Source organism: Pongo abelii, chromosome 16 (genome assembly GCF_028885655.2).
Source record: "Pongo abelii isolate AG06213 chromosome 16, NHGRI_mPonAbe1-v2.0_pri, whole genome shotgun sequence".
Lineage (NCBI taxonomy): Eukaryota > Metazoa > Chordata > Mammalia > Primates > Hominidae > Pongo > Pongo abelii.
In genome coordinates, this window is record NC_072001.2 from 68920505 (window position 1) to 68936160 (window position 15656).

The 15656-nt window shown below is 43.0% G+C and overlaps 1 long non-coding RNA gene and 2 pseudogenes across 1 annotated transcript in view; 1 reads left to right on the plus strand and 2 right to left on the minus strand.

Annotated features, from left to right (window-relative positions):
• Positions 1–15656, plus strand: part of LOC129050491 (uncharacterized) — a 70469-nt gene that overhangs the window by 20464 nt on the left and 34349 nt on the right. The window lies entirely within an intron of this gene.
• On the minus strand, positions 5455–6647 carry LOC100441733 (heterogeneous nuclear ribonucleoprotein A1-like; annotated as a pseudogene).
• LOC100442106 (large ribosomal subunit protein eL8-like) lies at positions 9146–10034 on the minus strand (annotated as a pseudogene).

A 15656-nucleotide genomic window follows, 5' to 3' on the forward strand; every position in this document is an offset into this window, starting at 1 on the left:
GGGATTACAGGCATGAGCCACCGCGCCCGGCTGTTTAACTTTATCTTTAAAACTGTCGGTCAGGCACAGTGGCTCATGCCTGTAATCCCAGCACCTTGGGAGGCCGAGGTTGGTAGATCATTTGAGGTCAGCAGTTCGAGACTAGCCTGACCAACATGGTAAAAACCCACCTCTACTAAAAATACAAAAATTAGCTGGGTCCCCAACTACTCAGGAGGCTGAGACAGGAGAATCGCTTGAACCGGGAGGTGGAGGTTGCAGTGAGCTGAGATCACGCCACTGCATTCCAGCCTGGGTGACAGAGCAAGACTGTCTCAAAAAGAAAAAACAAAACAAAAAACTGCCCAACTGTTTTCTACAGTGGCTATCACTATCCATTGCTATTGTCAATGTATGACAGAAACCAGTAGCTCCCTATTTTCACCAGCACTTGGAATTGTCAGATTGTTTATTTTATTCTAACAGTTGTGTAGTAGTATTTTTTGTGGTTTTAATTTGCATTTCTCTAATGACTAATGTTGTTAAACAACTTTTCATGTGTCTGTTTTTCAGCCATGGCTCTTCTTTGGTTAAATGTCTACTCAAGTCTTTTGCTCATTATTTTATTGGGCTGTTTGTTTTCTTATTGTCAAGTTTTGGGAGTTCTTTATGTATTCTGGACACAAGTCAAATGTCAGATACGTGATTTGCATATCTGCAAGACAGAGAAGACAGAGAGGGAGAAATATTTTCTCTCTCTGTATGAGTTGTCTTTTCATTCTCTTAAGAGTGTCTTTTTTTTTTTTTTTTTTTTTTTTGAGATGAAGTCTCGCTCTGTCACCCAGGCTGGAGCACAATGGCGCAATCTCAACTCACACAATTGAGTTGAATTCAATTGCACCTCCCAGGTTCAAGCGATTCTCCTGTCTCAGCCTAACGTGTAGCTGGGACTACGGGCGCCTGCCACCACACCCACCTAATTTTGGTATTTTTAAGTAGAGATGGGGTTTTACCATGTTGGCCAGGCTGGTCTCGAACTGCTGACCTCAAATGATCCACCCACCTCAGCCTCCCAAAGTGCTGAGATTACAGGCATAATACAAAATTTTTGTTTTGATGAAATCCAAATTGTCAGCTTTGCTTCTATGGATCATGTTTTTGATATTCTATCTAATAACTCTTTGCCTAACCCAAAGTTGCATTTTTTTCCTATATTTTATTCTAAAAGTTTTATTTAAGTCTGTGATCCATTTTGAGTTTATTTTTTGTATCAGTCTTTGTCTTTTAATTGGATAATTTAATCTTTTTATATTTGATGTAATTACTGATATATTTGAATTTGTAACTATCATCCTTTTTTTTTTTTTTTTTTTGAGACAGAGTCTTGCTCTTTCACGCAGGCCGGAGTGCCGTGACGCTATCTCAGCTCACTGCAAGTTCCGCCTCCCGGGTTCAGGCCATTCTCCTGCCTCAGCCTCCCGAGTAGCTGGGACTACAGGCGCCCGCCACCGCACCCAGCTAATTTTTTGTATTTTTAGTAGAGACGGGGTTTCACCATGTTAGCCAGGATGGTCTCGATCTCCTGACCTCGTGATCTGCCCGCCTCGGCCTCCCAAAGTGCTGGGATTACAGGCATGAGCCACCACGCCAGGCCACTATCATCCTATTTTGTGCTTTCTGCATGTTCCTTCTGTTCTAGTTTACTTTCCTTTTTTGCCTTCTTTTGAATTATTTTCTTTTTCATTTCAACTTTTCCTCCTCTACTAGTTTGCAATTTATACTCAGTTTTTGCTTTCTTTTCATGGCTAGTCAACAGTGCTATTTAAAGTGTGGTTTTAAGCCCAGGACGGTGGCTCACACCTATAATCTCAACACTTTCGGGGGCTGAGGTGGAAGGATCACTTAAGCACAAGAGTTTGAGACCAGCCTGGGCAACACAGTGAGACCTCATCTCTACAAAAAATTAACCCAGCATGGCGGCACATGCCTGTAGTCCCAGCTACTTGGAAGGCTGAGGCAGGAGGATCACTTGAGCCTGGGAGTTCAAGGCTGCAGTGAGCTGTGATCATACCATTGCACTCCAGTCTGGGCGACAGAGTGAGACCCTGTCTCAAAAAAAAAAAAAAGAAAAGAAAATAAAGAAAAATGAAAAGAAAAAGCGTGGTCTTAAATAAGTAGTATCAAATTGGGAGCTTGTTATAAAAGTAAATTTTTAGGCCTTCCCCCAGGCCTTTTGAATCCTGCTTGCTTTTTTTGAAATAATGGTCTCACTCTCTTGCTCAGGCTGGAGTACAGTGGTGCCATCAGGACTCACTGCAGCCTCAAACTCCGTGAGTCAAGGGAGTCACTACACCCGGCCAGGATCAGTTTCTTAAGTACATTCTTTAGAATTTCCTTTTATGAATATTGTGGAAGCAAAATCTTTCACTTAATTTGTCTTAAATGCCTGTTTTTCATCTTCCTTTTTGAACTTTTTAAAATTTATTTATTTTTTCTTTTTTTGAGATGGATTCTTGCTCTGTGGCCCAGGCTGGAGTGCAGTGGCCCAGGCTGGAGTGCAGTGGCTCAATCTTGGCTCATTGCAGCCTCAGCCTCCCGGGTTCAAGCAGTTCTTGCACCTCAAACTCCCAAGTAGCTGGGATTATGGGTGCACGCCACCACACCTGGCTAATTTTCGTATTTTTAGTAGAGGCAGAGTTTCACCATGTTGGCCAGTTTGGTCTTAAACTCCTGACCTCAAGTGATCCACCCACCTCGGCCTCCCAAAGTGCTGGGATTACAGGAGTGAGCCACTGCACCCGGCCAAAAGCTATTTTTTGAGGAGTAAAATTCTAAGTTCGCACTTAACTTTTTTTCTCTTGTGAAGTCAGCAGTCAATCAGCTTCTGAGATCATTTGTCTCTGGTATGCTGTTGTTTCACTATGTTGTGTTTAACTGAAAATACTTTTTTTTTTTAATCCTGGTTGAAATTCAGTGGACTTCTTAAACCTGTGTTCTTAAACAGATTGGTCCTAAAAATTTCTTAGCTACTGTCTCTTCAAATATTACCCTTTTGGCCAGGCATGGTGGCTCACACCTATAATCCCAACACTTTGGGAGGCCAAGGCAGGAGAATGACTTGAGCCCAGGAGCTCAAGAGGAACCTGGGTAACATAGTGAGGCCCTGTCTCTACAGAAAATAAATTTTTTTAATTAGCTAGGTATGTTGGCACATGCCTGTGGTCCCAGCTACTCGGGAGGCTGAGGTCGGAGGATTGCTTGAGCCCAGGAGTTCAAGGCTGCAGTGAGCCATGGTTGTGCCACTGCACTCCAGCCTGAGCAGCAGAGAAAGAACTTATCTTTAAAAAAAAATTACCTCTTTACCATTTTCTCTCTCCTTGCCTTCCAGAACTCCAAATTTATCAATACATGTTAGATTGTCTTAATTTATCCTCCATATCTATTTACTGCTCTTTCATGTTTCCCTTCTTCTTATCTTTCTTTACTGAAGCCTGGATAATTTCTATTGTCATATCATTCAGTTCATTTATTTTTCTGTTCACTTGTATATAATCTGAGGTTAAACTTGTCCATTATTTTATTCATTTCATTTCTAGAAGTTCTATTTTTTAAAATTATTAGGCTATTTTCTATAGTTTCCTGTTTTAAATAGGTATTTTCCTTTCCTTTTTTTTTTTTTTTTTTTTGAGACAGAGTCTCACTCTGTCACCCAGACTGGACTGCACCCTCGACCTCCTTGGGCTCAAGCGATCCTCCCACTTCAGCGCCCCAAGTAGCTGAGACTACAGGCGTGTGCCACCACACCTGGCTAATTTTTGTATTTTTGGTAGAGATGGGGTTTCACCATGTTGCCCAGGATGGTCTGGAACTCCTGGGCTCAAGCGATCCTCTTGCCTTGGCCTCCCATAGTACTATGATTACAGGAGTGAGCCACCATGTCCGCCTTAAATAGGTATTTTCTTTCTTCTTCTTTTTTTTTTTGTCAAGAGAATTAAATCGTTTATTGATTACACATGGTAATGGATGACACACAAACTTCATTCCCATCTATAATTTTATCTGGTACCATCATTCAATTTAGATACATTGCATAGGATAGGCCAACAATCTTTTTTTTTTTTTTGAGACGGAGTCTCACTCTGTCACCTAGGCTGGAGAGCAGTGGAGCGATATCAGCTCACTGCACCCTCCACCTCCTGGGTTCAAGGGATTCTCCTGCCTCAGCCTCTGGAGTAGCTGGGAGTACAGGCGCAGGCCACTGCGCCCAGCTAATTTTTTTTTTTTTTTTTTTTTTGTATTTTTAGTAGAGGTGGTGTTTCACCTTGTTGCCCAGGATGGTCTGAATCTCCTGACCTCCTGATCCGCCCGCCTCGGCCTCCCAAAGTACTTGATTAGAGGCAGAAGCCACCACACCCTGCCAACAATCATTTCTATAACCAATAATTCCATGATTTTGCTTGAGTAATCCCTTTTAGTGATGAACTTCAGGTCAGAACAGTAACTATCAGTTCAACTACACCAACGTTTCTGAAGACAACGGCTTTTCCACCCAAGCAGGTTGCATATAAATTCCAAATAGAACCTGGTGTCAGGCCAGGCACGGTGACTCACGCCTGTAATCCCAGCACTTTGGGAGGCCAAGGCGGGTGGATCACCTGAGGTCGGGAGTTCAAGACCAAACTGACCAACATGGAGAAACCCCGTCTCTACTAAAAATACCAAAAAAATTAGCTGGGCGTGGTGGCAGGCACCTGTAGTCCCAGCTACTCGGGAGGCTGAGGCAGGAGAATGGCGTGAACCCGGGAGGCGGAGCTTTCAGTGAGCCGAGATCGCGCCACTGCACTCCAGCCTGGGCGACAGAGAGAGACTCTGTCTCAAAAAAAAAAAAAAAAAAAAAAAATACAAAATTTAGCTGGGCATGGTGCCGCATGCCTGTAATCCCAGCTACTCAGGAGGCTGAGGCAGGAGAATCGCTTGAACCGGGGAGACGGAGGTTGCGGTGAGCCGAGATCGTGTCATTGCACTCCAGTCTAGGCAACAAGAGGGAAACTGCGTCTCAAAAAAAAAAAAAAAAAGAACCTGGCATCACCTGAAGGAGTTCTAACTTCATGCTGTTGGGGAAATTTACCAAGATGGCTTCAGAGTAGACTAACTTTACACAGCACATTAAAAAAAAAAAAAAAGACATTTATTGAGCGTCATGATCAGAGTATTACATTTAGCAATGAACAGCATGGGTGCAAAAAAAAAAATCTACATTAAAACCCTTTGTTGGAATGCTTTATACTTTCCACAGAACAGAAACTAAAATAAGCTGTTATACATAATTAGTCACAAATACAGTCCTCGAGTTTTTTGCCCATCCACATGTGTGTTTGTCTAAAACATGTCTTCTTTGCAGCAGCTAGGCCCTGCCACCACTGTGCTTGGCTAAGTTGGTGAATCTGTTGTAACCTGTAGCTCCACTGGGTCACTTCTCTGGCTTTCCTCTCCTGCTAAGCTTTGTTTCCTAATTAAAATCTTCTGCCACTGCCATAGCTACTGCTGCTACTGGAACCGCCATGGCCACCTTGGTTTCGTGGTTGGGCAAAGTATTGGCCTCCACCACCATAGGGGCCAGAGCTTCTGCCTCCAAAGTTTCTTCCCTTCATGGGTCTGAAATTTGAAGACGATTGTTGTGATTGCCAAAATTATCGTAGCTTCCACCACCCCCAAAATTGCTTCCATCATTACCAAATCCATTATAGCCATCCCCACTGCCACCATATCCACCACCACCACAGCTGTCATTAAAGCCACCAAGACCACTTAAGTTTCCTCCATGACCAAAATTGTCATTCCCACCGAAACTACCTCCATGACCACCACCAAAGTTTCCAGAGCCACTTTGACCTCTGTGGTTGGCTGAAGCACCAGCCATCTCTTGCTTTAACAGGGCTTTCCTAACTTCACAGTATGGTATTTCTGAATGACAGTCTTACCCACAGAGTCATGGTAGTCACAGGTTATAAAGGCAAAGCCCCTTTTCTTGCCACTGACTCAGTCAGTCATGATTTCAATCACTTCAATTTTTCCATACTGTTCAAAATAATCTCTTAGGTGCTGTTCTTCAGTGTCTTCTTTTTTTTTTTTTTTTTTTTTTTTTTTGAGACGGAGTTTCGCTCTGTCGCCCAGGCTGGAGTGCAATGGTGCAATCTCGGCTCACCACAACCTCCGCCTCCCAGGTTCAAGCGATTCTCCTGCTTCAGCCTCCCAGAGTAGCTAGGATTACAGGCATGCGCCACCACACCTGGCTAATTTTGTATTTTTAGTAGAGACTGGGTTTCTCCGTGTTGGTCAGGCTGGTCTTGAACTCCCGACCTCAGGTGATCCGCCCACCTCGGCCTCCCAAAGTGCTGGGATTATAGGCGTGAGCCAGTGGCCAGGCCCTGTGTCTTCTTTAATGCCACCAACAAATATCTTTTTCACAGTTAAGTGGGCACCGGGTCTTTGAGAATCTCCTCTTGAGACAGCTCTCTGTTTCCACAGCTCTTCTGTCCACCTTGTGTGGCCTTGCATTCATGGCTGCATCCACTGCCTCCACAGGGGCATATGTGACAAACCCAAAGCCCCAGGAGCGCTTGGTGCTTGGATCTCTCATTACCACACAGTCTGTGAGTGTTCCCCATTGCTCAAAATGGCTCCTCAGGCTCTCATTCAAAGCTCAACCCTCCAGTGAAGAGCTTCCTCTGCTGTTCTGGTTCTTTAGGAAACTCTGCCTTAGACATGATGGCAGGGGGAAGAGAGGCTTTAACAATGCTCCCTCCGTGGTGTTCATGAGCCTAATAAATAGGTATTTTCTACTTTGTATTTTTTTTTTTTTCTTAAGTAAAATGGTGACCAGGCACGGTGGCTCACACCTGTAATCCCAGCATTTCGGGAGGCTGAGGAGGGTGGATCACCTGAGGTTGGGAGTTGGAGACCAGCCTAACCAACATGGAGGAACCCCATCTCTACTAAAAATACAAAAGTAGCCAGGCGTGGTGGTGCATGACTGTAATCCCAGCTACTTGGGAGGCTGAGGCAGGAGAATCATTTGAACCCGGGAGGTGGAGGTTGCGGTGAACCAAGATCGTGCCATTGCACCCAGCCTGGGCAACAAGAGCGAAACTCCGTCTCAAAAAAAAAAAAAAAAAAAAGGAAGTAAAATGTTTTTTTCACCTTGTATGTGTGATAATTTAAATTTCTCAAATATTTATAGATGTTTTCCATTTAATTCTATTGTATGTGGTTTCTTCTTTCTTCTGGTTTTCATTTATATAGTAGCATTTCTTTGAGTGCTTAATGTTTGTTACTGTAAGCTGCTCAGTTTTCTTAGAAAATAATTTGTGAGTTATTGAGGTACATTCCTCCAGAGAGGATTCGTATTTGTTTCTTCCATGCACCTGTTACTCAACTTAGAGTAATAGCTTGAGGCTTTTATGGACCTGTTTTGGCTGTAGATCATCACAAGTCAGTCTTTCAGTGACAGTATTTTTTAGTACTTAGTTCTACTTAGTTCCACAGGAACTTTTTGTGCAGTACCCTGAGGATGAATGGGTATGCTGGTTTTCATCTCCACCTAAAGGGTCCAAGCTTTATTGGGAGAATGGTCTCCTATGGGATTCTCCAAGCCCTCGGCTTTACCTTGTCTCTGGAACCACTGTGAAGCCAAAGCTGCAGTTCACCAGGTTGAGCAAATGCCCTTAGGGCAAAGTGATCTCAGGGCCATAGCATCAAACAACCTCAAGAGCATCATTTAGGTGAATAGAATCCAAATGGTGCCTCCTGGTGTTGTACACCTGGACAGTGTTGTCCATTTACCTGTCTAGATTCCTTCTTCACTTCTCTTTGACCTAATAATTTCTTTCTTTCTTGCCCATGCTCAACGCTTCTAAGAGGTTTAAGAATTTTTTTTTAATTCAGTCTTTTAAATTGTTTCCAGTGGGAGGTGCAGTCTGAATTCCTAGCCTGCCATATACCTGGAAACAGAGATCTCAAAACTCAACTTGATATACTCTACGATTTTGAAAATATCTGATAGCCCAATTTGTTCAATTCATAATTACCTTTTTTTTTTTCTGGCACCAAAGCTTTAAGTAGAAATAGTTTGATGGAATCGGAAAGAATCCATAATCCGTGGTACTTAACTCTTCCCTCATGAATATTGCTAACAAATGTATGGATTTACATTGAAATACCAAAGTAGCTCAAAGATCTCATAGTGACCACGATTTTTAAAATAGTGACCACATTTTAAAATGCTTCTCAGAAAATGAGTACGTTAAACCAAAATCATGTGTGTCACTTGCATGGAAAGTGCTGTGTCTCCATAGTTACACTAAAACATAACAAGTACAAAGGGGAAATGTCGTTTGGTGGTTGATAAGCTAAACGGAAGTGAGTCTTGTACTATAATACTAGAAATGTTTTTAAACTTTCACTCAAGGATTGAGGGTTTCATATCCTCCTGTATTACCCCTTGCTAAAACATAAGTAAGCATAGTTATGGAAAAAACACATAGGCAGTCATTGCTAAGACTCAGTGTATTGATGTCATGTAGAAAAACATGATACAGAGATCTGTTTTTGTGGTTTATTTAATTGTCTTTGTTGTTTATAGTATTTGCTCTGAAGTATAACTCTATAAAATTTTAACAAAGACAAAGACAATCTGTCTTAGCCCAATGTTATATTAGCCCTATTCCCCACTTGGGAAAAAGTATTTTATAACACATATCAAATCAGCCTTGGAGACCATAGCATCCAATTATGCCTAGAGTGTCCTAGATATTCGATAAATGTTTGTTGAGTCAATTACTTAATGGACAATACATAATGGGTTGTTGTAAATAAAGCAGAGCAGTGACTAAAATGTTGACTTGGTCATATTATGGGAACATTAAAGAAGGAAAATGCCTGGGATTCAATGCCCATTCTAGGACTCTCTGGTGCTATGGCTCTGGGTAATCCATAACCACGTGGGGCCCCAGTTTCTTCATTACTTGCCCTGTTCTTTGGTCAGACTGCACAGTCACTCCTTGTACATGCTGCATAATTTCCCAGTTCAGGGTCCTTGTCCTTATGGTTATCTAAAATGCCCTTGCCTCATCCACTGTATGACTAAACCTATCTAGTCATGATATCCTTCTTTTTTTTTTTTCTGAAGGAAAATTTGTATTATTTTAATTATTTTTATGTACAGAAAACTCAACAGTGTACATTTAACCCAGTTTAGTGGCAAGTTATTTAGCCTTTGCCTTTTCGAGCTTGGCGATACGAGCCACAGACTTAGGGCCCAGGACGTTGCCGCCCCAGTGACGGCGGATCTCATCATATCTGTCGTTGTAATTGGTCCTGATAGCTTCCACCAGCTTAGCCAAAGCGCCTTTGTCTTCAGAGTTCACCTGTGTGAAGGCGACAGTGGTGCAAGTCTTCCTGTGGACTAGACGTCCCAGTCTTGCCTTCCCCTTGATAATGCAGTAAGGGACCCCCATTTTACGACACAGGGCAGGCAAGAAGACAACCAGCTCGATGGGATCCACGTCGTGTGCAATCACCACCAGCTGAGCTTTCTTGTTCTCCACCAAGGTGGTGACGGTGTTAACTCCTGCTCAAAGGACAGGTGGTCTCTTCGTGGGGACGTCCCCTTTGCCAGCAGCTTTCTTCTTGGCCCAGGCCAACAGTCTCTGCTTCTTCTCTTGCTTTGTCTCTGGTCTGTACTTGTGGGCCAGCTTAAGCAGCTAAGTAGCTGTTTGGCGGTCCAGGGCCTGGGTGAACTGGTTAATCGCAGGAGGCACTTTCAGCCGCTTATAGAGGATGGCTCTCTGCCGCTGCAACCTGATATAGCGGGGCCATTTCACAAAGCGGGTGAGGTCTGTTTTGGGCTGGATGTCCTGTCTAATGCCAAAATTCTTAGGCCTTTTCTCAAACAGGGGATTCACCACTTTCTTAGCCTCCTGCTTCTTCACGACAGCAGGGGCCTGAGCCACCTTCTTTCCCTTGCCCTTCTTTCCTTTAGGCATCTTGGGCGGCGGGAGGAGCGATATCCTACTTCTTGTAATCCTTCTAGTATAAATATTCTCCCACCAAGCTTCCTTGACACCACCCTGACTAGAAGCTAACTTTTCCTCTGAGCTATTTGAATAGCATCTTTTTCCTTTTAACTCAAATGGTGTCATTATTTAATACTTTATAGCGTATATTATGATCTTTTATGTAGATATCCATACTATACTGCTTCTTTGCTAGACTGAATGTTCATAAGGGTAGAGCCCGTGCTTGCTATATTTTTGTAGTTCTCCATAACACCTAGCAAAATACATTAAAGAGTATATGTGTTCAGTAAATATCTGTTGAATCTGAATATAGAGCATAATAATGCTTTTAATGCTTTTCTTTCTCTTTTCTTTCTTTCTTTTCTTTAATCTTTCTTTTATTTTCTCTTTCTTTCTCTTCCTTTCCTTTTCTTTCCCTTCCTTTCTTTTCTTTTCTTTCTTTTTGATAGGCTCTCACTCTGTCGCCCAGGCTGGAGTGCAGTGGCGCGATCTTGGCTCACTGCAACCTCCACCTCCTGGGTTCAAGTGATTCCCTGCCTCAGCCTCCCCAGTAGCTGAGATTACAGGCGCCTGCCACAACACCCAGCTCTGTTTTGTATTTTTAGTAGAGACAGGGTTTCACCATGTTGGCAGGCTGGTCTCAAACTCCTAGCCTCAAGTGATCTGCCTGCCTTGGCCTCCCAAAGTGCTGGGATTACAGGCATGAGTCACTGCACCAGGTCCAATAATGCTTTTGTTTTCTTTTCTTTCTTTCTTTTTTTTTTTTTAGGCAGAGTTTTGCTCTATCCCCCAGCTGGAGTGTGGTGGTGGGATCTCAGCTCACTGCAACCTCTGCCTCCCGGGTTCAAGTGATTCCCCTGCCTCAGCCTCCTGAGTAGCTGGGACTACAGGCATGCGCCACATGCCCAGCTAATTTTTTCTTCTTATTTTAGTAGAGACGGGGTTTCACCACATTGGCCAGAATGGCCTCTATCTCCTGACCTTCTTGTGATCCACCCGCCTGAGCCTCCCAGAGTGTTGGGATTACAGGCATGAGCCACTGTGCCTGGTCCCAGTAATGCTTTTCTTGCTGATGATAGAGGGCTGCATCAAATTATAGCTTGAGGCCATTTATACCTTTTAGACCAATGATTGTGGAGCATTAATGGGGAATGCTGGATATAAATAAGTAAGGGAAATTGCATAAGCTATTTATCCATTAGTGGGAGAAGAAAAGAGAATACTTGGGCGGATCAGATCCCATTTCAAAGCAGAGATGAAAGTGAAATTGAAGCAAGAGTAGAAAGCAACAAGAGCAGCATAGGTTGGTTACTCTATTTTGGTCATTTAAGAAAGTTCTTTTCTCAACTGCCTGTTTTTAGACTATGCATACTTGTGTATAGCTAGCATAGTACGTACCTGGTTTTGACAGATTCCCTGAGGACTTGAGCCAGAAGATGAATTGCATCTTTAGAATATGGTTAATAATTTCACAGACATACTGTTGAGTGAAAGAAAACAAATACAATATAATACGTGCTGTCTGATTCTATTAATATGAAGTTCAAAAACAGGCAAAACTAAATTGTGGTGATAAAAGTCAAAACAATGGTTATCCCTAGAGGGTGCTGACTAGTATAGGGCACAAAGATTCTTCAGAGGTGCTAGTAACAATCTATATGTTGATCTGAGTGGTGGTTACATGGTACATACACATGTAAAAATATTTTGAGTTGTCCACTTAGAAGTTATGCACTTTGGCCAGGCTCGGTGGCTCACGCCTGTAATCCCAGCACTTTGGGAGGCTGAGGTGGGCGCATCACCTGAGGTCAGGAGGTCGAGACTAGCCTGGCCAACATGGCGAAACCCCATCTCTACTAAAAATACAAAAATCACCCGGGCATGGGGGGTGGGCGCCTATAATCCCAGTTACTCAGGAGGCTGAGGCATGAGAATTGTTTGAACCTGGGAGGCAGAAGTTGCAGTGAGCTTCCGAGATTGTGCCAATGCACTCTAACCTGGGCAACAAGAGCAAGACTCCATCTCAAAAAAAAAAAAAAAAAAAAAAGGGCCAGGCACAGTGGCTCATGCCTATAATCCCAGCACTTTGGGAGGTGGAGGAGGGCAGATTACATGAAGTTAGGAGTTTGAGACCAGCCTGGCCAACATGGAGAAACACAATCGCTACTAAAAATACAAAAATTAGCTGGGCGTGGTGGCAGGCGCCTGTAATCCCAGCTACTCAGGAGGCTGAGGCAGGAGAATTGCTTGAGCCTGGGAGGTGGAGGTTGCAGTGAGCCAAGACTGTGTCACTGCACTGCAGCCTGGCTGACAGAGCAAGACTCTGTCTAAAAAAAAAAAAAAAAAGTTGTGCACTTTACTGTAGGTAAGTTATATCTCAATTTAAAAAAAGAATCCAAATTGCCTTCTGTATCCCTGATGAGCAGGTAAAGGATAGATTGGAGCTATACAGTGTGTTTCCTGGAAAAATAAAGCAGACTTTTTAAAATTCCAGAGTTTTCTCCAGGAACCTGTGACCAGATGGCTCTTATAAATAATGCATCAAAATATGGTTAGGACTAGAAGAATTCATGATGTGTGATAAAAAGAAAACAACCAATGATCATGTAGTTTACTCTTTTTGGCTTTCATTGCAATTTTCTGGAAGAGTCGGGATTACTAATAAATGGTCATGCAGCAAGAATGGAATAAGTCCTGCAGCACGAGGATACTTGCTGGCTGTGAAACCTTCAATAACTTTCAGGCTTTCTGGGCACTGGATGCTTCCTCTGCTAAATGAAAAAATATTTTACCCGCTCAAAGATAGGGGAAAGGATCAAGTGATCTCTTAAGTCTCTTTCCAGCTTGTAAAATCTTTGGCTTGGCCGGGTACAGTGGCTCATGCCTGTAATCCCAGCACTTTGGGAAGCCAAGGTAGGCAGATCACGAGGTCAGGAGTTTGAGATCAGCCTGACCAATATAGTGAAACCCTGTCTCTACTAAAAATACAAAAATTAGCCGGGCATGGTGGCATGAGCCTATAGTCCTAGCTACTTGGGAGGCTGAGGCAGGAGAATTGCTTGAACCCAGGAGGCAGAGGTTGCAGTGAGCTGAGATTGCGCCTCTGTACTCCAGCCTGGGCAACAGAGGGAGATTCTGTCTTAAAAACAAAACAAAACAAAAAAACAAAGACTCTTTGGCTTGTGGAAATTGGAACTATAAAGAACCAACTGTGAGCCGAGTGCAGTGGCTCATGCCTGTAATCCCACTGTTTTGAGAGGCTGAGGCGGGCAGATCACCAGAGGTCAGGAGTTTGAGACCAGCCTGGCCAACATGGTGAAACCCCATCTCTACTAAAAATACAAAAATTAGCCAAACATGGTGGTGGGCACCTGTAATCCCAGCTATTCAGGAGGCTGAGACAGGAGAATCGCTTGAACCCGGGAGGCAGAGGCTGCAGTGAGCCGAGGTCGTGCCACTGCACTCCAGCCTGGGCAACAGAGCGAGACCCTGTCTCAAAAAAAAAAAAAAACTGCAATAATAAAATCTGTAAAAATATGTAATAGGCAACAAACAATGTAGGTGGCCACACCAAATAGAGATCCAGGCAGAAAACAACTTTTCAGATACAGTGAGCTACCTGAAACCATTTGCTGTTGTTCTCTTGGGATTTCCTCATTCTTCAGCAAGTTTACCTGATAATACTTAAAAAAAAAAAAAAGAAGAAGAAAAAAAAAGGTAAGGGAACGGTTTTAGACCCCAATCAAGGAAAGCATTAATTATATGGTGAGTTTGTCTGTTATGAGTTCACATTTGCAGAGATTAATCCATTGCAGAAAGTGGTATTTTGTAAAATATATGAGCAGAGAAGGAGCACTAGTCTAAGTTTGGCTCAAAATCTCACAGCTAGGTGGCTAGGCGCGGTGGCTCACTCCTGTAATCCTAGCACTTTGGAAGGCTGAGGCAGGTGGATCACTTGAGCCCAGGAGTTCGAGACCAGTCTGGCTAGCATGGTGAAACCCCATCTCTTCTAAAAATATAAAAATTAGCCAAGTGTAGTGTGGCCCACTCCTGTAGTCCCAGATACTTGAGGGCTGAGGTGGGAGGATCACTTGAACCCTGGAGGCAGAGGTTGGAGCCGAGATCGCACCATGACACTCTAGCCTGGGCGACAGAATGAGACTGTCTCAAAAACAAAAAACAAACAAAAAAACCCCCTCACAGCTGGAAGGAACTGCATGGCATCATCTCTGCTTTCAACACTAGTAAGCAAGTGTCATCTCTTCATCTCTATTTTTCTAAACGGGCCAGTGAGGCTCCATGAGGCTAAATGACTTGCCTATGGTCACACAACTGGGAGAAGCACAGAGTAAAGAAAAAAACAGTTCTCAGGCTTCCAGCTAGCCGTATCCTCCACTGCACCATTCTGCCCCTTGTGGTTCCTTTCGGATTGACTTGAATTCCATGGAAGAGCCAGGGAGGCCTTCCACTGTGCTTCGTTTGAAAAGCAATTGAGAAAGTGGGAAGCTAGTGGAACTGGGAGTCAGAGGACCTGAGCCTCTCCACTTAATAGTGACTGCGACCTTGGAAAATCATTTAACTTCTCTGAGATTCAATTTCCTCATCTGAAAACAGCACCTCCCACTGTCACTGAAGCAGAGATAAATGAAAGTAATCGATGAGAAAGTGCTGTGTAAATGGTAAACTAAACTACAGCTATTAAAATGGAGACATTCGGCCAGGGGCAGTTGCTCATGCCTGTAATCCCAGCACTTTGGAAGGCTGAGGCGGGAGGATGAGCCCGGGAGTTTGAGACCAGCCTGGGCAGCATACCAAGACCCTGTCTCTTTTATTAAAAAAATAGATAATAGAAGATAAAATAGAGAAATTCGTGTCTACTTAGTGAATTAATGAATTAGTGATTAGAAAACAATGATACAAGAAATAGAAAATACAAAAGAAAAAAGAAAAGAAAATAATGATACAAGATAAAAATGCTCAATGGATACATGTTAACAGCAGGGCTGCTATTAGCACACATAAAATAACCAATGATCCTGTAACAGAATTGTCCTTTGTTTATTTATCACAACAATCTAGCATAATATAATCACTTTTAATCTCTCTCAGGAACACTCCCTAATGTGTAGATTCTCGTTGTTAAAAGAACCTTTATGTGAGGACAAATGTCTCTATCTCCTTCCATACGTTGCATTATCAACCTTTTTACATTTGTGAACCCAAATGGGAAAAAAAATGTTGTCCTATTGTTATTTTAATTTGCATTTTCTTGATTATAAGTGAGGTTTAGCATCTTTTCACCTTTTTATTGGAAATGTAAATTGATAAAGCTTTGTGTAAGGCTAACGGACAGTACCAAGTAAAAAAAAATTTTTTGGGGGGGGTCACCCAGGCTGGAGTGCAGTTGCACAATCTTGGCCCCACTATAGCCGACAGCTCACTGCACGGCCTCCCAGGTTCAAACAATTCTCATGCCTTAGGCTCCTGAGTAGCTGGAATTACAAGCACACACCACCATGCAGAGCTAATTTTTGTATGTTTTAGTAGAGACTGGGTTTTGCTATGTTGGCCAGGCTGGTCTCAAATTTCTGGACTCAAACA